A 22,259-nucleotide genomic window follows, 5' to 3' on the forward strand; every position below is an offset into this window, starting at 1 on the left:
CCAGCCTACAAAGGTGTTATTAAAAACCAAAACTAAATCATCTTTAGCAATGAATTGAAGCTATCAAGTCAGACTTAGAGGGTTATAAAGTCACACACAATGCAACTAAATCACTCTCATTCTAATCAATTTGAAATCCAAAATAAGGTTAAATAAACATGTGAACGTCTGCTGATGTACTCTTCAAGTCTTTGATTTGCATTCTCATTTTTTTTTCTTTTCTTTTCTTTTTTTAAAGTTTATTGGGGTAACATTGGTTAATACAATTATATAATTTTCAGGTGTACATTATAATTTGACATCTATATATTCTATTGTGTGATTACCACCCAGAGAGAGTTCAGTTTTCTTCAGCTACCATATATTTGACAGGGTGAAAGGGGTCAAACATAGGAGAGATGAGGGAGGGCGAAGTGGGTAAAGGAGATCAAATATATGATTTGCATTTTTATTTTAACTCTTACTTTATTCTTTTATTGCTGTGTAGCAGCAGGACTCTCAACATACATATTTTTTTCTTTTTCTTTTTTCTGTTTTAGCGAAAAAAATTTCAGATGGTTTTTCAATCATTGTTAGCTCAGAAGGAAACTCACCTTTTGGTAATAACGGTTGTTTTCCTCCATGAGTAATTGGAAGTGTTATGTAGGTGGCATATTAGCTACATTAATAAAAGAGTTTAAGTATTTCGGATGACTGAGAAATGGAGTTCATTTAATCAGATGTCAAGATTGAAAAGCTGAGGTTGAAAAGTTATGCTGTCTGGAAACTGGAGTTTGCTTCAGATCCATAAGGGTTTGAGCAAAGGTTTATGAACCTCAGCCCTATTGACCTTTTGGGCCAGATAACTCTTTTTTTCTTGGGGCAGTGGGAGATGTTGTCCTGGGTATCATATGTTTAGCAGCATCTCTGGTCTCTACACACTAGATGGCATTGACAACACCTTGCCCCAGGTGTGCCAACCAGAAAGTTTCTAATTACTAAATATCTCTTGGAGGAGAAAAATCACCTCTGGTTGAGAACCACTAGTTTAAACCAAGGTTGGTGCAAGGGACCTGATAGTGACCTGTAATTTGGAGGATGGCTACACAGAACAATCAGGGCACCAGAAGTTATGTCCCAGGAAACACTTTAACAGTAACAGTGTAAGTGCTGAGAGAATGGCATCAGTCTCCCTCAAATATTTGTAGTGACTAGCACAGAAGTATGGACCAGCAGTAGACCAGTTGTCAGAACCTGCACTACATGGCAAAAAAGAAGCAATGGTAACACTGAATCTACCCAACAAGGCCCAGGAGGTCAATTGAGTCTTCAGTTTGTGGGGGGTTCCCCTTTAGAGAACATGAGAAACGATGCAGAAGAATCATTTTCAATTAAAAAAAGTATATGGTTTGACATTTTGAGTTATTTTATTCTAATTTATTCCAGTTATATTTTGAGATCCCTGTCTTAAGAACAATAGGTCTTTATGTAGCATATTAGAGACATTGTCTGAAAGCTCTTTAGTCTGTGGGTTTAACCTTAGTGGATAGTATTCACAAATGATTACACTGAATATCTAGCTAAATTCCAGAATGCTCCAACCTCAGTAGCTTATGAAAGGAAGAGATAAATTCAGCCAAACAACAGCACCAAAGAAATATAATAAAGATATAAAATTTGATGACCACTTAAGTTTTAATGCATTTAAAATCATTTTGTTAGAGATGAAACAGAAGATACTAGGGATCCAAAAATGGTCAGATCACAAAGCTTCATAACAGAGACCTGAGCTCGGGTCTTCCATATAAGAGCCTGTTCAGCCCAAAGAAGGCATTTTCTGACCCCTTCTTATCAACTTTCCTCTCAAGGTACAAAAGAAATAGAACAATGCCCAACTCTTTACCTGTAGCTCAGAGGTGGCAAGTGTTTCACACCAACTGATTTGGAATAAAATGAGATAGATAGATACCTAATTACACATGAATAGAATAAAAAGAAATAAGAGGGAAATTATTTAAAAACACACTAAAAAAAAAAACACCTACAAAGGTTTCAAAACAAGCAAGGAGCATAATACTTAACAAGCTGAGAAATATTTAAAGAAAAGTGGATGGAAATCAAATAATAGTTTTATTTAAAATGAAAGGCTTGACTAGAAGACTTGATTTAGGTATTTTCACAATGTTCGTTATACCAGAGAAACCCAATATTAGGATGTCCCCCTCCCAGGTACAGAAAACTATAGGCCTACCGCACAGGGACAGAAATTTTACCATTAATCTTATTCCATATTCCAGAACAATTGAAAACATAAGACAACTTTGAGGAGACAAATATTAAAGGAAAAGAGAAGGGAACAGGAGGAGACTACATATACCAGTTCCATATATAGACATATATGATACATATATATGATATATATTAGATAGATGATTGATAAATCATAAATGACAGGTAGATGGTGCATAGAAAGATTGATAGGTGATGATAGATAGATAGATAGATAGATAGATAGATAGATAGATAGATAGATAGATAATAGATAGATAGATATATAGTCAGGCCTTTCTCCTGGGGAGAGTAGACAAAGGGGAAAGGAGGAGACCAAGAGTGTCATGCTAATGGACACTCATCCACCTAAAAGGAAACAGGAGCAGTGAATATATAATCACTTCTCAATGTCTCACCTCCACATCTTAACCCATCAATATTGAAAGTCTGGGGTAGAGACATTCTTGGGTAAGCAACTCAGAAAGGGAAAACTATCTTTTCTTGAATACCTATGAGAAGTCTAAACAGGGATCAGGAAATGAAGAAAATATGTATCATACATCAGACTGTGCAGAACCAGTTTCAACAGTGACGTGTAAAAGGAGAGACCCATCAGCACTCACTACCCACACTTCAGCCTGACTGAGCTGGAATGGATACTTTTTACTAAACTGACTGTGGTTACTTGGGTTTGTGAATTACATAAATCTAGGGGTGCTTAGAAAGTTCAAGAAAGGAATATTTACTTTCTGCAAAATTAGTACTATTTCAGTATTAAGTTTAAAATGGAAACTTTTTAAAAATTAATTTTAAATAATTTTTAAAACATTTATAATACTTTAAAAAGTGATAAATTTTTACCTTGAATTTATGGGTTTGATAATGACATTTATACATTTGCTAGAGATAGGTGCACATACCTAGATTACATATTAAGTTTAAAATTCTTTAGAGATGGAACCTATAAACTAAATCTTACAAAATTTTGTATCCCTTACATATAAGACCAAAGTTTTGAATGTATTATAAGCAGAAAATATGCAGCTTTGGGGAGAGTTATGTTAGTATGTGTTCAGCCAGTTCATTTCATAATAGTTGGACATTATTTCAGATGCTTGGAAATCGCGAATATGTGTTTACACAAGTGCGCTGCGTATGTTATGGGTTTGGCATCAGTTACAAGGTACTTCCTCTCTTGCTGTCTGTGGAGTCTCTGCATGGCTTGTAGGCAGTGGCTTGCACACCTCCATCTGACAGACACTCAGAGAGCCAGTGGTATTATAATTAATGTTGATAGCTCTGCAAATAAATCGCTCTTCTCCTTATTACCTGTTCATCCTTGGGCAAGTTTAATAATGTCTCTGTTTCTCAGTTTTCCCACCAGTAAAATTGTGGTTGTAACCACAGCACCATTACAAAACTGATATGATGAAATGTATTACTACTTGAAAAAATTTGAAGAGTGCCTGATATATAATAAGTACTCAATAAATATTAGCTATTGTGTTAAGAATGAGTCTAGTACTATGATTAAAGAACAGAAAAAGAACTTAGGTCTTATGTGTACTCTAATAATTTTCTTAAAATGAGTAATGTGGACACTTTTCCAATCATAAATGAATTTGCAGTTATTGATCAATAGTAACCTGTCAGTTGCTGAAACTCCATTCTGAATAAAAAGAGATTCGCTGTTGGGGGTTAAGCAGTAATTCAAAGAAATGGATTGTTGAATGTTTTGTAGGTATTTTTTTTTTATCACATATCAGAAGAATTTTTGTCATGGAAAAAGTAGTCATTTTTACCTAAATAAACCTTGTTTTGGGTTATTAGGATTTCCAGCACACACTACAAAAATGTCTTTCCATAGACCTCAGAAGGGTAGATGTAGATTTAAGCATCTTTGACTCTGATTAATAGCGTTGGGAAAATATGTGTAAATACATTTAGTTTTCCCCTTATAAAAATGAATTTCAGAATACTTGTCAAATCTATTTTTCCACTGAAAATATTTTGTGTGTTGATGAGGATATTTTAAGGACTAGAAGAGAGCATATTTTATTTCCACCAGGTTTTCTGCCTAAATGGAGGGAGAACTTGTAGCTCTAAAAGCTTAAAATATACCAACTAGTGAAAAATGACTAATTTCACATCAATATTATATTACTCTCCTATGTCAGCTGTTAACAAATTACCAGAAACTGAGAAGCTTGAAACAACAGAAATTTATTGTCTTACGGTTCTGGCAGCCAGAATTCTGGAAATGAAACTTGTGGGACTAAAATCAGCTGCTCCCTCCAGAAGCTCGAGGGGAAAATCTCTCTTGCCTTTTCCAGCATGAGGAGCTGCATTTCTTGGCTCATAGCCCCTTCTCCACCTTCAAATTCAGCTGCATAGCATCTTCTGTCTGACTCTGCTTCCCTCTGCTCCTGTCTCATGGCCTCCTTCCTTTTATTTATAATCCAACCTACTTCTGCCTCCTTTCTGTAAAAATACTTGTGAAGACATTTAGGATCTGCCAGAGGATAACTTCTCCATCTCAATATTCTTAGCTTAATCGCATATGTAAAGACTTTTTTTTTTTAATATAAGAATCAAAGATTCCAGGATTGGGACCTAGGTTTTTTTTGGGGGGGGTGGGGCAGGGAGGTGACACTATTTAGCTTACCATTAATATGAAAGTATTTTTGGAAAAAAGTTAATTTTTCAGACATCAAGGTATAGTTGTTAATCTTATTAGCATAAACTATTATTAGAAAGGCCAGGATTTTTAATGAAAGCCCCATATACTTATAGCTTTGCTGTATAAATCAATAGCTAACACCTCCCCACAAAAATAATCTTTTTGAGATTTATTAAAAACAGCTGATCAATATCAATTGGTGTGATCAAGTCTGCCCTTTTTCTTTGTTTTTTTTTTTTAAAGTTTACTTATTCTTATAATTTGCTTCTATTTAAACATTTTCAAGGACAGCAATGAAAATTTTTTCGTCAAATTTGTTATTATGTCACTGGTATAAGGCTAAACATAAAATGGCATGCTATGTTTTCAAACACCCACTCTGTTTAATCATCCTTTGGAGTACTTGAATTTTTGATACATGCAAAATCGATTCTAGATAATCAAGAATTAGAGCATCATGTGATCCGGAACAAAAGTTTGCAAATTAACCTTGAATAAAATGTTTATAAATGAGTTTTGCATTAGCAAGTTCTGGCTACTGTAACAGATTTCTATAGACTAGGTGGCTTAAGCAAACATTTGTTTCTTAACAGTTCTGGAAGCTGGAAGTCCAAAGTCAGGTTGCCAGCATGGTCAGATTCTTGGTGAGATAACTGCCTTCTTGATGTATTCTCCCATGGAGAGAGAGTGAGGTCTTCTCAACTTCTTATAAGGGCACTAATCCTATTGGGAAGGGGGAGCTGTCCTCTACCCTAATGAGTTCATCTAAATCTACTATTACCACCTCACTGGGAATCTGGCTACAACAGATGAATTTCAGGGGGATCCAAAAATTTAGTCCCTAAAAAGTGGCAAGAAATTTCCCCCTAAAAGTATTTAATTACAAAAAGCATATTTTATCACAGGATATGTTTTGGATATGTTGTTAGCACCAAAGATTTTTGAGATTAATTCTCTAATCTTTCAATATTAGCATCTAATTTATATCATTTCTCAAAGAACATTACAAGGGTACATAGAGTTTTTCAATTTCTTGAGAGAGATTAATGAGTCACGAAGAATGACAGGATTAACAGCAACTATATTCTTAAAGTTATGAGAATTAAAATGTTAAAATTTGTTTTTCCATCACAGGGGAGAAGATGTTTAATCATTTTCAAATTAAAAAATTGAAATGGTACACTTTATTTAATCAAAAAATGCAATATTACTCGTGATAAGAGCTTAATAAATGTATTTTTGAGCGCACTACTTAAAATTTTTTTAAAATGCTCTCCTCTCCACAATGAAGGGATTTTAATCTAGTTAGTAGCTTTGTCATGTAGGGTAATTACAGAATATAACTGAGTGGGTAATTATTATATTAATTATGATTTCTAAATGAATCTGTTAATTTAACGAGGGGTAAATGTCTAGTTCTTAACAATGATCTTAAAATAGGTGATAACAATGGAGCTCTTCATAATCTTTAATAAACACTCAGCTAAACTTTGTCAATTAATTTAATTATCTTAGTGGGATTTAGATGACCTTCATAAAATATCCTGTCGATTTATGTAGTCAAGTTGTAAATAAGAAGCTTAATCAAGCTGAAATATAAAGGAAATTAACTTTCCTTTTATAGAATTTTATTTGATTCAAAAAGGTAAATAGATAATATAAAATGTGCAGAGAAGCTTAAAGCTCCTTATTTATATAGAGCATATAATCTGCTGTTTTAATTTATTTTTGAGGTGAAGGCTATGAATAAATATATATGTAAATAAGCTACAGAATTTTTGTGTTAGGTGATTCTGAAGTTTTCTAGTTAACTAACAAAAGTGGCATGCATGTATATGTATATATGCATATTTGTATATGTACATACATATAATGTATATAGGTAATTTTTTAATGTATACATACATGTATACATATATCCAATCTGTAAAATTTAAATAAACTTACCAGTTGTTGGTTTATATAGCATTTCATGAAGGAATTTTGTAAGATGTAAGTTAAAGACAGGAAACCTAGAAACTGCCCATACAGTATCTCTTTAACATGTTTCATCTCTAAAATATAAACTATGTTCAGTTGTCAAGGATCAAGACCTTCATCAATGTTAGAGAAGTGTGATAAAATTTAATTTACAGTTATTTTAGAATTAACAATATAATGAAAAATATCTGGTTAAATTATTACAATTATAGCAATTATTTTGTCATTTTATCACAAAAAATAACCTAAGATTTACACTTTAATAAGACTACTTATGAATCTGTGCACAGGATATAAAATTGGTTAAGGGCCTACATTAATTCATGGAGTACTAGTAGTTCAATTCAACCTTTCACTGAGAGTAACAAAGTTTTGGTTTGACGAAATACACAAGGCATCTGTTGGTGGTATAAGATATAGTGGAAATACTAAGAAAAATTCTAGTACTCAAAGCTGGTTCTGGTAAGAGGACAGGCATATTCTGATCTAAGAAGAGAGAGCCAGAAAAAATTAGCTGTATTTTTTTATGTACTCCTTGGGCCATGGAAACTCATGTCCAAAATGAGGGCACAGCAAAGGAGAAAATGATGATATACTATCAACTTCAGTTTTTATCCGAAAAGACTATACATTAGATAAAGAAGTTAAATAGCACAATTTGATCTGCTATTTGACATATCTGGACTGGTTGAATACTTCTGTTAATACATAGAAAATGATGTAATCATTATTAGAATTTTGTTCTTCCTTTTCAGCCCTAGGCTTTTATCCACAAATGGAAAAATAATACTGAGAAATAATATGCTCTTCTACACATATTAATATATCACTCTTTTGATGTGCTTAAAGTCAGTGGCTTCCTTGTTTACAGTAGCATTAAACCTCCCATGAAACCTGATTTTTTAATTGTCAGCTCAAAGTTATGACTCAGCTGACATTTGCCGAGAGTACTTGACAGACTGTTTCTAAATGAGATAAATAAAGAGAGTAGGAATTCTACTAACATCTCCTAGCAGAGATCCAAGTCCTTGTCTTTTCCATAGTCATCACCACACACATACACTAGTAATTCATGACATTGACCTATAGGCTTGTTAATAAGCTGGAGTCTTTTTTGGGGTGAGGGTAATAATAGACTCTTGAACAGTTAGTTTTTGTAATGTGATTTGGAACATTATCCATGAGTAATTTTTTAAAAGTACTTAATAAATTGTTACAAGCATGACTGAGCAAGTTAACTACTGTGATCACCTGGGATCAGGGACTCACTGTATTTCGTAATGTCAGAGAAAACTCCTTGCCAGTAGAACAATGCTAATAGAGAAAGTGAAAAAGAAAGTGGTCATTTATTTTCTCTGATTTTTAAATTAATTTTCAACTTTATAAATTGTTTTATAATTAATATAAAATATTTTGGCCCATATTTGAGAAGCAAAACTCTCAGCTGAGCATCTTATTTGTCCAAATAATTTTCTTTATAGAATATAGACTAAAGTTTGTAAACCTACCTGACTGATCATATAGGGAAACTCAATAAAGAGTTCTAACTGAATTATGATTAGTTACTTGGGGTAAGTTGGGCACTCTTAGAATCATAGCAAATATTTCTCCCCAGGAAAATAAAATTAATTAACCAAATTTCCTATTTTTTCGATAATAAAACTATTTTCATGATACAGAGCTTTTCCAAAACCTTGTTAACTGGATTTTGGGTTTTTGTCTTCTCATTCTAAATTGAATTCTTGTTCTCAGTCCTCTCTAAGTCTTGCTTTGTGCTTTGTTGGTTTTATAATAGTAAATAGTTCCTTTAACTGTGTTTTGAGAATGTGTATGTACATTTCAATACATTTGCATATATGTACTAACAATCTTACTTATCAACTTTCAGTTTTTCTTTTTGCTTCTATATGTTTAGATATTCTTTTTTGTTGCTGCTCATTTTGTAGAAAAGTATAGAAAACTGCTTTGGCAACAAATGTTCATAGATTGTTTTATTTCAAATAAAATTAACTTCTGAAATTTTAATTATAATGTTTATAGAAAATGAACTGTTCATGGAAAATACATGTCTTTCTTGAATCCCTAAAATTTAAAACACTTCTAATAAAATCAAATAACATTTTGCTACTCTTTCATAAGACAGTTTTACTTGGAAATCTCTATGTGGGAAATGTTTTGGGGAAAGGAGAAAATTCTTCATAGCAAATGCTATTGGTGACTTGCCCGTGACTTTTTGAGCTTTTCTTTATGTATGTACACCGGTGGTTTCTTAATGAAAGAGAAGGCTGTAATTTTTCTCACCGTAGGAGCAAGCTCCATGTGCAAAAAAGACAAAGTTGCTGGGAGGTGAAGTCCCTTGGAACAAGACCTTCACAACAAGGAAAAGGAGTTAATAAATACATAAACCACCTTCCTATCTGCTCAGGTGGACAACTCCAGCAGTCCCACGTCAGACTGAGTCCCCATTTGCCCACCCTGTAAGTTGCTTCCTAACGTGCCTTGCATTGTCTTCCTTTCCCTCTTCAACTCAATTTCCTACTCCCTATCAATTCTTCCTAGAATCATACCCAAAATAAACCAATCAGGAGAAATCCTACCCAAAATAGTCTCACAATAGTCTGATAAAATTTTAAAATCTAAAGATATTTATATACTGACTCTTGAGGTTTGAAGGTAAAATAATTACTAGGATTCTTTTTCCCTACACAAGTCATGAGTCAAAAATAAAATAAGATAGTAACAATTAGGAGATAGAGGCCAAAATACAGTGTCATTATTGATGCAGATGATATTGCAGAATATAGATTTTATATCTGAAGGCAAGAAAGCTTTATAATATCCCAACCCACTATCATATAAATTATTCACCGAGCCATAGGCATAGCTTGGTCACCATGGGCAACCCATCCACTCCACTTTGACTTTTTCCTTTGCCTCTGCCACTTTCAGGGGTAGTAACTCTGTAGGGCCAATTGAGAGTAGGTAATATGTCATGAGAAAGAGACAGGAACTGACTTGGGCATGCCCAGTTTTTTCTTTCTAAATTGACCATTGAGTGTTCACTCTTCTCTTTTGTGGGCAGGAGGAAGTGAAAAGGAAGACAGAGGTCCATACTGTTTTAGTGGAACTTCTGCTGCATAGAAGGAAAAAATAAATCAGGACTAGGATGGAATCATTCCTTTGCCTTCCAAAGGATGCTGGTAACTTCTGTAATCACACAGAGTTAGGCCAAGGAAAAATATTATTGTCTTAGCTTTTGATTTCTTTTTGATTGACTATTTTTGACAGATCTTAGCCTAAGCAAAATGGAGGTTCCTCTCTGTACCTTTTATTCTGCCTGGCTTCTTTTGTTTCTTCTAGAAAATTACATACAAAAAGACTAGTTGATGATTTATATTTTCTCATAATGCAAACATGAAACAAACTGCAATTAATACTCTGTTAAATTTTTTCTCTCCGAGCAAAAAAAAAAAAAAAAAAAATCTATGTGGGTATGTAGCCTAGTTTCTGAGTTAACTTACATTAATATGGTAACAGTTTTTTAAAAGTACTTTTTTAAAATTTTTAATTATATATTTATTTATTTTTTTTGTAAAAGCACAAATCTTTCTTTCAGTTAGTGAAAAACAGATACTAATGTAAGTTTTGTAAAAGTGAAGTGGTGAAGTAGGGGAGAAAGAACTTTTGGAAAGTAGGGTATGCTCTTCCCTTTACACCATTTTGTCTTACAAAAGGTTTTACAGGAACTCTCTACTTTCAGATATTGGGGAAAACTTGTAAAAATTACAGGTGCTTTCAGATCTAATAATTCATAATTCTACTGTAATGTCTTTAATTATATTGATTAAAAAACAATTAATTACTTTATGTAAGGTTGATTTTGCTTTCTTTTTTGATCATAAAGTTCATTCTTATAAATATGCTAAAACTGGAAAGATTAGTTTAAAACACACTAAAAGCCATATTTGCCTACTCTCTAATTATCCATGTACATTTTCTCTCTCTAAAATAAAGTGTTAGTTTTAATGTTGGATTTTAGAAGACAATTCTATTTTTCCACTTTCAAATCTTCTGTAATCTAAATCAGACCTTAGGAAATCATTGAAGCCCTTCTAGTCTGTATGTTCTCTTTAAATGAAGATTAACAATTCATCATTTTTTTCCTCACATATTTTTCAGTATCTTTTTCATCTTTAGTCACTGCCACGATCTTTTACTTAATCCTCATATTAAGTGTTTTTTTGAAAAGAATTTTAGACACTTATCAAATAGTCATTACCTATTAAACATCACTTATCCTTCTTATTAGAAAATAAACCATTTTTTTCCCTCAATTTTTCTCTCTGTTCTCCTGGTCAATGCAATCACCCTTTGTACCCTATTCACTTCTGAAAAGTTCTTTAAATTCAGATCATTTACTTTGACTAACTTATGAATCATTCTGTTTGTCCTTCAAATACCAGCTGAATGTCTACTGTTAATTATTCCATACAAATATAAGTGCTTATTACTTGAACAATTTTACCTGTTTTAGGACACTCTTTTCATAGTATCCTATAAAAAAGGCCAAGTTTACCTGTGCTAACACATAATATTAGAGCTTAATTCAATTTTTTTTAAAACTACTTTTGAAAGAGTAAAGCCCTGTCTTGGGTCAAAAGCTGAAAAATCAGCTTGAATTGAAAAGGGAAAGAACAAAAACTAAATAAATAAAACAATTCCAGTGTTAATGAGGCTAGATAACAGATAAAATTAACACTGGGGAAAAAGTTTACAGAAAACATAGTTTCTCCTTGGTCATGCCACAGACTAATATGCCTTAATGACCCCTCTTTGAGTGACTAGTACTTTCTAACTAATTATACATTCTGACCTGCTTTCCTCTTCCTATCTGGTAGGGACACCCAATTACTAATCTGTCCTCAACTCAGAACAGCACTTAATCCTTAACTAAACATTCACTTCTCCTAATCCTGTCTCAAAAATAACAATCAATCCAGAAGTCTTCTTCACAAGGCACTTCCCTCCTCCATCTTGAGTAGCTGTTTTCCACCATTCCTCTGGGATACTTCCCTTGATATATTGCGTCAATAAGACATTTTTGCTTGGTGGTGTTTTGCTAATTAGATTTTTATATTTTATTATTTTCAATGGTTCATTACATCAGAAGATAGAGACCACTAGTGTTTTTTCCATTTTTAATATCATGCAATGCGAGCTGAATGGGATAGTTATGTTTTCAGTAGTAGCTTCTATAGGACTTCAGAGTTTAGGAATGCAACCAATTACAATATTGGCAACAGCTTCTTGCTAAAAGTTGCTTGTGTTTTGCAGCTTTTATTACTGTATGTTACTGATTTTTAACTAATTTTGTTTTTGCAGTAACTACACATATGATATTAGAAGAGATGTCCATTTTTATCACATAAGTTCTATACATGTTTTTATAAATGACAAGTGCATTCTACCTTTCCAATTGAAATTAAATTTATGATTAAAAATCACATTAAAGTATAACCAAAAACATTGTAAAGTACAGAGATAGACATTATTAGATATAGATAGATATTATTATTTATTACAATAGAGCAAAAAAACATATGTATGCATGTAGGATGCAGTTAAAGAATAAAGTTCTGCAAGTTAGCTTCATGATTTTGTCATTAATGAAGGTGCTTAAATGTTTTTGTAACTGGTTTTATTCATTTTTATTTTTGTGCAAAAGATAATTGATGAATTATACTAGTTATCTCAAAAATCCAAATTGCAATCCCAGACCTAACAATGCCTATTTCTGTTTCTATTTCTATATCTCTATGCATATGTGTATCTACATCTACAGATACATCATTGCGAATATAAATTTATACAAGTGGACTCACTGATTATAATATCAAATTACAACACTATTGTATGTGCCTAAATTAAAAATAAACATGTAGAATTTGATTAGTATTTCTTTAATCTGTTTTAGGAGCCAGATTGCTTGATTTAGGATACTTGGAAATCCACTTAATTGCTAGATGGCATTGGGTAACTTGCTTAATCATTTTGTGCCTTGATTTACTCATCTAAAGATAAAGATAATAATAGCTGATTCATATGATTATTGTGAAGAACAAATTAATTCCGACAAAAAGTACTTAAAGGATTGTATAATATACTTAATCCTCTCAATACATGTTGTCATAATAACTAAAATTCTGAGGCTGTATGTGTGTGTCTGTGCGTGTGTGGACATGTGTGCATGTGTGTGTGCTCACATCCATGCACACACGGTGTAAGGAAATTGATATAACATAGGGCTCATAGCAAACATTTTCCAAAGATGCTTATATACAAAAGCCCCACTTAATTTCTTGCAAAATATAAATGAACCAACATACAATTATTTTATTTTTTAGAGTTGATTTGAAATGTTCAGCTTTCAGCAGAAAGTAAATGTTCTGCTATGTTTTGAAAACCAGGATAATGAAGAGACTTCCATGTATATGGGGCAAGCTATTCAATTATTAATTTGTTTTCTCATGGCTTCAAAAATAAGTTATAGTTTACTGAGAAGCCATTAGGGAACTTTACTGTTTTGGTTAAGTTAAAACAATTCTGAGTCATTGACAAGGTATTAAAAAAACAAACAAACAACAACAACAAAAAACCCTTCAACAATTCCAGAATTATTAAACTAAGATTTTAAATAACTGTATACTCAGTCATTATTATTTTTCTCTTACGCTTAAGAACATGATAGAATAAAGTAGTGAAATAAGTTGGAAAATGTTGTAAGTATAAAGGTAGGTAGTGAAGAATAAGAATCATTAAATGGTGGATTTCGAAGTCTGGCTTCTCACCAGCCCCTGCTCCTGGGCTTGACCATTCTGAAAGAATAGATTTCAGTTATGAGAAAGAAGCTTTGAGAATATTACTCTATATTCTAGAACCAATTTCTAGAACCAATTATTTCACAATAATTAGGATTTACCATATCTTTCATGTTATATGAGAAGCAACACAGCTTTATTAATCGATGTAGTCAACATGACATATTGTTTCAACAGAGAACACAGGTGTGCAGTAGTTGTGAGAGAAATGATTAATTAGAACCTTTGAGACATTTCTTAAATTTTCGTGGGTTATAAATTTTCTAAATTATTTGCTTAGAAAAACTGCCTTTTTCTAAACTGTCCTTCAGAGAATAGCAGGTTTGATGTAGATTCTAGAGATAAATAAAAAATGAGCTTTGATATTTCTAAGTATTCAGTGTTACTCTCTGGTTTCCATAGAGATAACGTCTACCTGGCTACTTTCGTTTCAAGCCTTAGGTAAGAAAATGTAGAGAATACAATGTTTTAAAGATGAATCGGATAAAGATTTTTTTGGTATTGCAATTGTGAGAAATGACAAATGGAATATGAAGTTGATGTGCCAGTCAGGACCTTAGATTCCCACAGCTAAAGCAGTACTTGTCTTTAGAATAAGCGATAAGAAACGGAAATCCCTTTAGGTAATAATAGCTCTCTGTCCCTCTCCTTCTAGCTTTCATTTGCTCTGCCTTTCTCTCTCTCTCTCTCTCTCACTATTTTTTTCTCCCTTTCAAATATTTCCTCATAATACTAAATTATACTTCTCTTCAAGCCACTGCTATAAAATTTGTGTTAGTAGAGGAAACAAAGAATGAATATGTATTTTTATAGTCATATAGAGACATGAAGTAGTTTACATGAGTAGAAATGCTGTTCAATAATTATTGATTCCCTGATTTTATAATTTTTTTTTTTTAATATAGGCAAAGTTTAAGGCTAACCTTTTCTCATTAGGTGAAATCATAGGGCTTTTCTCTAGTCTAAGGTTTATTAAGTAAGGAGTTAGTTTCAGCTATTCTTTTAAATAGAGATTATTTGTTATAAATGACACAATTTATAATTTCTGTTGATAGTTTATAGCCTTCTTCATCTATGTGCAATACATATTTTCAGAATCTTAATTTTAAAATAATAAACTATGATATATTTTCAAGACCATGCTCAATAAAATCAGTTTACATGTAATAACTGTGAAACCTGATTTGTAAAATCAGACTACAGTAACAGAAAAATCAACATGGATTTTTGCAAGAGAATTCACCATGGTTCAATGTTTTTCACCACATATCATTTTCAAATATGTATGTGAATATGTATTAATTTGCATTTCCTCTGTGACAAGGATATAAGTATTTGTGTTGAAAAATCTTGTTGAAACTAGCGGCACCCTTATACTTTTCTTATATCCGTACATGCTTTTTCAAGTACCTCTATTTTACCTTAACTTTCTTAATGAGACAATACATATTTTATTAGGATTATAAATTAACACCTTCATTTGTCAGCATAATCCAATTTCTTATTTTCTCTGTCAGTGTACATCACCTGCTATGTACCCTGAAGCCAATTAAATAACAAATCTCATCCAGTTAGTTTGCTTATCTAATTTTATCTTAGTTAGCTGAAACATTGTCTTTTGTCCAATTAAAATCGCTTTGGCTTATGATTCTAAAAAACTGAATATAAGCTCATTTATAAGTGTCTTTAGCTGGAAGCACTAAGGTAATTAACACTTTAACTGTGTCATGTTAGAAAATTGTAAAGAGTAAAGAATTTCCTCGATAAAGTTTCAAGAAATAGTTATCACATACCAATGCTTCTAAAAAACACTGAAAACACCATTTTTTATACTTAAGATTTTATTTTTAACTTCAGCATGCAAAAAATAGAAAGAACCTCACATGTGAGATGAATGATAATTGTTAATTTTCTCATTAAGGGAAAAGGAAAGAAATAAAATAACTGAATACCAGAATACCCTATGCAACAAGCCCTTACCTTTGACTCTGTGTGTGAATGTGTGTAGATGCATGTGCATGTATGAAACATAAAATATCTCTCTAAATATTTAGATGCTTATTAATATGTTTGTATATATATTTGTATACTAATATAGATCATTCTTACATACAAAATTTTTATATTTATTAGATGTAATCCAAATCAAAATTCAGCCATTGAAAAGCCCATTTATATTTTGGAACACACATTTACATGATTTCAATAAGAGAGGAGAACAGTAATGCTTCATTTGGTGATTTTGCACTGCGTCTAACCTGTAAGTAGGTCAGAGTTGATCCAAGAGACATTACCATGAGTTTTGGAAGTCGTAGGTGAAGCAAGAGCCATTGCTTTCAGAAAGTTTGACGAGGTAATGAGGTGACTGGACTCCCAAAGCCCAGTGGTGTACAGCCTCTCTTGGATCCCTCCCTAATATTGTCCAGCCTTTCTCTCCTATCTCTGGCTGACCCACAGGGGCCTCAGTTCCACCAAGCAACATAGAGGCGGCAGCTGGCACTAGCTCCCCTTTGTGGTGGCTCTGGGACATCTGGACCAGCTTGAAAGCTTCAGCTTGTCTCCAGATCCCAGGGATGATTAGTAACTCTTCCTTAACCCTTTAGTTCCACTTTCCAGACTTCATTGTCCCATCTCCTCCTACAAATGCGTATGACATTTTTCTTCCAATCTCTTTTTTGAAGTGTACATAAGCTACCTCCTGCAACCCACTATTGATAACATTCGTGGTTGTTCTGCTTCCTTGATGCATAAAATAGCAGGCAATAAAGCTGGGAACTAACATGCAGTAGCTCTGTAATGAACTATTTTCTTTTGCTTACCACATAGAGGGCAAAGAATCTGCTCTTGAAACATAAAATCTGAAGGAAGCTTTAGGTAGCACACCAGTAGACTCATTCTTTTTATGCCAAACAGTACTAGAATCCAAATAAATTATTCTATGCTCTAGTTTTAAAAATCAATCAGACTTCACAGCTAGAATTACCAAATAATGACCATAATAATGTGGTAAGGGAAACCATGGCCTTTACACGAAGAGGCAATGCCAAGTCTCATTGATTTTTGTCACCAATTAGTATGCATTGAAAGGTTTCTCTTTAATTGCTGTGATATTGGATTCCCACGGCAAGGCTGATGAAGAAAATTCACTTCAGGAAAAGTGTGTTTGTAAAGCTATAAGTAATTGGTTTTGTAGGACAAAAAGCAATAGAGCTCAAATGTATGCTTGAATAATATTCTGGAAAAGCATGATAAAGAGTTTATTTTAAAAATTAAGAATGGTTAAAAGTAAGCAGATTTATTTGCCTGTTTTCTATGTGCATCATTATTTTTTAAAGGGCATATATCTAAATCTGTGTTAGCATAATTCCTTAGAAGGTCTCTGTGATGTCACCACAGATTTTCAATGTGTATGATACTTTCTGCCCACATGAATTGATAACAAATGAAATTCTCACTTTCATAAAAATAATTATGGAAATGTAAGCTTTAATAAGTATTCATAAAGAATTCTCTACAATTTGTGGGCTAGACAAGACACTAAGCCACTAAGCTCAACCTCTAATGTGGCCATAACAACATTCAAAACAATTCTGTGTGTGTGTGTGTGTGTGTGTGTGTGTGAGAGAGAGAGAGAGAGAGAGAGAGAGAGAGAGAGAGAGAGAGAGACAGAGACAGAGAGACAGAGAGTCAGATATGGGATGGGTACCCTGCTGTGTATTTTTCTGTAATAAATTTTGTTTTTATTCTTTCCATCCCTCAGAGAAATAATGACATCCTTTTGAGTTGATCAAAGATTTTATTTATTGAAAAATTTTTGTAGGAAATGTGAAGTCAATGGGACTGTAGTCAGGAGGCCTCCTCTAATCCCAAGTGGGGCTTTAGACTAAGAAGAAAAATAATATGTAGAAGGAGACTGAGATGTGCTAAAAACTTCAGATTCATTCTAATAACATAAAAAATATCTTTTCTGTGCAGCAGGTTTTGAATAAAGGAGATTAAAACTACTATAAGGCATATTTGGCAGGCTGTGTATCATATGTGAAATTTATTTTGGAGCAGTAGTAAAAGTAGCTCTTTGGTCACCAAGTATAAATTGAGAACTAGATTTATAGTCACTGTGTTCTATGGTAGTAGTCCCTGGAGTTGCAGGGCTAGAATTACCAAGAAACTTGTTATCAATGCAAATTTTTGACCTCACTCCAGATCTACCTCTGGGAGTAGGGCCTGATCATCTGGGTTTTAATAAACCCTCTCGGTGATGTTGACCCCCACTGAAATTTCAGAACCACTATTAAGTGGGAAAAGGCATGAATAAAACTTAAAATATTCACAAAACATGTTAAAACATGTCTATGTCTCTGTGTATGTTTTATGATGTTAGATATTAACTTTTTTTTTTTTTGGCCACAAAAATGGTTTTCTATTCAGACATCAAAGCAGGACACTGTCATCGGTCTCAGAGTGAATTTTTCAGAACAACACTAAAGAATAAAGATGATAAAGCTTTGGTTTTTAAACTTCAATATACCTAGTTAACTTGTGAGAAATTAAATATATACTTTATTTTAATTTAAGAAGGCAGAATCATTTTGGCTCTTTGCTTTAAATCTCCTCTCTAACCTATCTGCAATATGAAATGTCTCTTTTTGATCTGGGGAGGAAAGGACTGAAAGATGCAGAGCATACCGTCTCATGGGCAAAATCCTGAGGAAAAAATTGAAGAAATTCCTCTTAAAATTCCATTAGATATAGTGTTTCTGTCACAATTATAGAAATATTTGCATGATGTGGTAGCATTTGAATTGAAATTATAAGTATTCCAAATTTTAAAAAGAAAATATGAACTTTCAACAAATGCTGAATTTTAGAAAGTTGTTGTGCACTGCTTGCAGTGGTGAATTTTTCTTCAAAATGGAGTGTCATTTGTCCTCACAGGCCAAATCATTTTCTTATATGTCACTGTGAGAGGCTGGATAGTGCCGCCCAAAGATATCCATGTTCAAATACCTGGAACCTATGAATGTTACCTTATAGAGCAAAGAAAATTTTGCAAGAGTGATTAAGTTAAGGATCTTAAAATGGGGACATTATCTTGGATATAATCATAAGTGTACTTAAAAGAAAGAAGCTCAAGGAGATTTCATGTAGAAGAAGAAGGCAATGGAATGACTGAAGCAATGTGTTACACTATTGACTTTGGAGATGCAAGAAAAGGCCACAAGCCAAGGAATGCGAGGAATGCAGCTCTAGAAGCTGGAAATGGCAAGGGAATGGATTCTCCCTTAGAGCTTTCAGGGAGAACACAACTTGATGAACACATTGATTTTGACCCAGCCAAACCAATTTTGGAGTTTTGACTTCTAGAACTACGGGAGAATGTGTTGTTTTAAGCCATCGAATGTGTGGTAATTTGTTACAATAATAATAGGGAATATTAACAGGCATCTAGTCATGTCTGTTCTAGGTAAGCTTATGAAACACTTAAATCTGTGTTTTGTAATTTTTGATTTTTTTCTTCTATTTCACTTTTTAAATTTAAAAAATGTGTCTATAAGAAGCATTTTTTTTTACTTTAAAATACATTAAAATATTACTTTAAAAAGTTTTGTTTATCTATTGGTGCCTACAAACGGAAGTCATGATTTGAAAAAAGTCAGAGCTAGATAGTTTTTCACTCAACCACCTGGCAGCTGAGACTCCTGGGGATGGTGAATTTCTTGATAAAGTGGTTTCTTCATTCACATGCTGAGTACCATGATACTTCTTTGCCTTTTTCTCCCTTTATGACAGGTTATCCTTCTTGATTTCTCCATGTCTCATGGTTTCTCACAGAACGGTAATAAAAAAATAAACAATCCAATTAAAAAAATGCATAGAGAACCTGAACAGACACTTCTCCCAAGAAGACATACAAATGGCCAACAGACATATGAAAAGATGCTCAACTTCACTAGGAAAATGCAAACCAAAACCACAATGAGATACCGTCTCACACCTGTTAGAATGGCTATCATCAACAGGACAAGTAATAACAAGTGTTGAAGAGGTTGTGGGGGAAAAAGAAACCATAATACATTACCAGTGAGAATGTAAATTGGTGCATTTGCTATGGAAAACAATATGGAGGTTCCTCAAAAAACTAAGAATTGAATTAGTATACAATCCAGCATTCCTTCTTCTGGGTCTTTACCCAAAACACCTGAAAGCATTTACATGCAAAGAAATATACACTTCGATGTTCATAGCATCATTATTAATGGTGACCAGGACATGGAAACGATTGCAGTGTCCTGAGATAGATGATAAAGAAGATATGGTACATATATACAATGGACTATTACTCAGCCATAAGAAAAGATGAAATATTGTCATTTGTGAGAACATGGATAGATCCTGAGATGATCATGTTAAGTGAAATGTCAGACAGAAAAAGCTGAAAACTATATGATTTCATTCATATGTGAGATATAATTGAAAACAACAAAGAACCATGACAAACAAACAGAGACTCATGGACACGGACAGTGGATTACTGGTTACTTGATAGACGGGTGGTCGGGAGAGGTAGATAGGGGTAAAGGGGGTCAAATATTTGGTGACAAAAGGAACTTTAACTCTGGGTGGTGAACACACAATGCAATATATATATATATATATATATATATATATATATATATATATAAACTAACTGTTGAATGATACACTTGAAACTTATTTGATTTTGTTACTCAATATTACCTCAATAATTTAAAGAAAAAAGTTAAACTTATATGATGGCTGGCTTTCCAAAAACACAACATGAAAGGTACAAGCCAGGTAGAAAGTGCACTTACAACTCTTTGTCACTACTTGATGTTCTATTTGGCAAAGAAATCACAAGGCCTGCTGTGAATTAAGGGTTGGAAAAGTAGACTCCACCTTTGGTCCATGAGTGGAAAGATTACATTGCAGAAGAGTATGTGAAATGGAAAATATTGGATGGCCATTGTTAGAAAACAAGATTTCCCACAAAGATGAAGCTTCCAGAAAATAAGAATCTGACAATATTTTTCTAGGCCAATCAAAATGGAAAGACAAAACTAATTAGTGTGCTTGGACAAAAATCTGTGAGGCGGAATCATTTTATTAGTCTTTACTATAGCCTTAAGAAAACATTCCTGTGATTATATTTTTCTTTTTGATAGTTCCCACTAAGGACCTTTGTGCATAGTTAACTAGAATTCTGACATGTCCTGATATGAGGAAATGATTATCCTAATTAACACAGAAACATGGTGCTAAAATGTGAGATAGTAAAATGGCTTATCGACTAGTTACACATATGCACATATACGTGCACGTCTCCATCTATGATGAGTTTTTGGTGTGCTTATTAGTACTAAATGAAAGATAGTGTAGTTCATTGCATAACTGCAGGGAACAGTCTACCAGGAGAGATAGTTAAGAGTTACCTAGTTATCGCCAGACTTTAGCAAAAGGTATTAAAGTACAATCAAATCATATTACCAATGAGAAGCCAAAACCTGGACAAGGGTATCAGAAAGGAAATGAAGAAAGTATATTTGAGAACTTGAAGAACACCTAGAATTTCAAGAGTAACGTAATGTCGAAAGGGTCCCTTAAAAAGAGAAAATACCAAAAAAAAAAAAATTGAGCTCATCATCATTATATGACACATTATTAACAGGGTAGAGAAAGAGTTACTTAACAAAGATGAGTAGGGAGGCTCCAAATGTGAAAAAAAAAATCCAACACATTTTCAAAGAAAACAAAACAAAACAAAACAATAACCTTAATAATTTTAGGGGAAGAGTTTTGTTTTGTTTTGTTTTAATGGGAAATATAGGCATTAAGAAGTCTTTGACAAGATGACACTTTTCTAAAAGAGAAAGTAAAGGAAAATATCTGGTGTAAATTCTATGTTGGCAAAAAATATGACTGTCTCTGATAAGGGAAAAATATGTTCAGAATTAAAACATGAAATAGTCTTAGATTATAAAATGTAAAAAAAATTAAATAAAAACCTGATGCAAAAATTATCTTCATGAAATAGACTTCATCAAGATTCCCTGACAGCTCAAATAAAAGAAATTTGTTAACTTCTTTAGTGAATTCCCCCCTTTAAGAGAGCCATGCTACCCTGAACAAGCCCAATCTCATCTGATCTTGGAAGCTAAGCAGGGTTGGGCCAGTTTAGTACTTGGATGGGAGACCACATAGGAAGACCAGGTGCTGTAGGCATAAAAATTAAGAGATTGTAGCTGACAAGGTCCTTACAATCTGTAAGGTCAACCAAGGGTTGGCTCACCAAAAAAAAAAAAAAAAAAAAAAAGAAAAGAAAAAAGAAAGAAAGAAAGAAAAAGAAAAAAGAAAAGACTACCTAATCTAATATTATAATATTAACTTTGTGCTTGTTAAATACCTTTGTGTGTGTTTCTTCTGGGTCAGGGATGGGGATCGAGGGTGTGGGG

The 22,259-nt window shown here is 33.1% G+C and overlaps 1 pseudogene; it reads left to right on the forward strand.

The window, feature by feature from the left end:
* The first annotated feature begins 21,910 nt into the window (after positions 1-21,910).
* On the forward strand, positions 21,911-22,029 carry LOC118602553 (annotated as a pseudogene).
* The last annotated feature ends 230 nt before the right edge of the window (positions 22,030-22,259 follow it).

The sequence above is a fragment of the Rousettus aegyptiacus genome, unplaced genomic scaffold (genome assembly GCF_014176215.1).
Source record: "Rousettus aegyptiacus isolate mRouAeg1 unplaced genomic scaffold, mRouAeg1.p scaffold_m13_p_4, whole genome shotgun sequence".
In the NCBI taxonomy this organism is placed as follows: domain Eukaryota; kingdom Metazoa; phylum Chordata; class Mammalia; order Chiroptera; family Pteropodidae; genus Rousettus; species Rousettus aegyptiacus.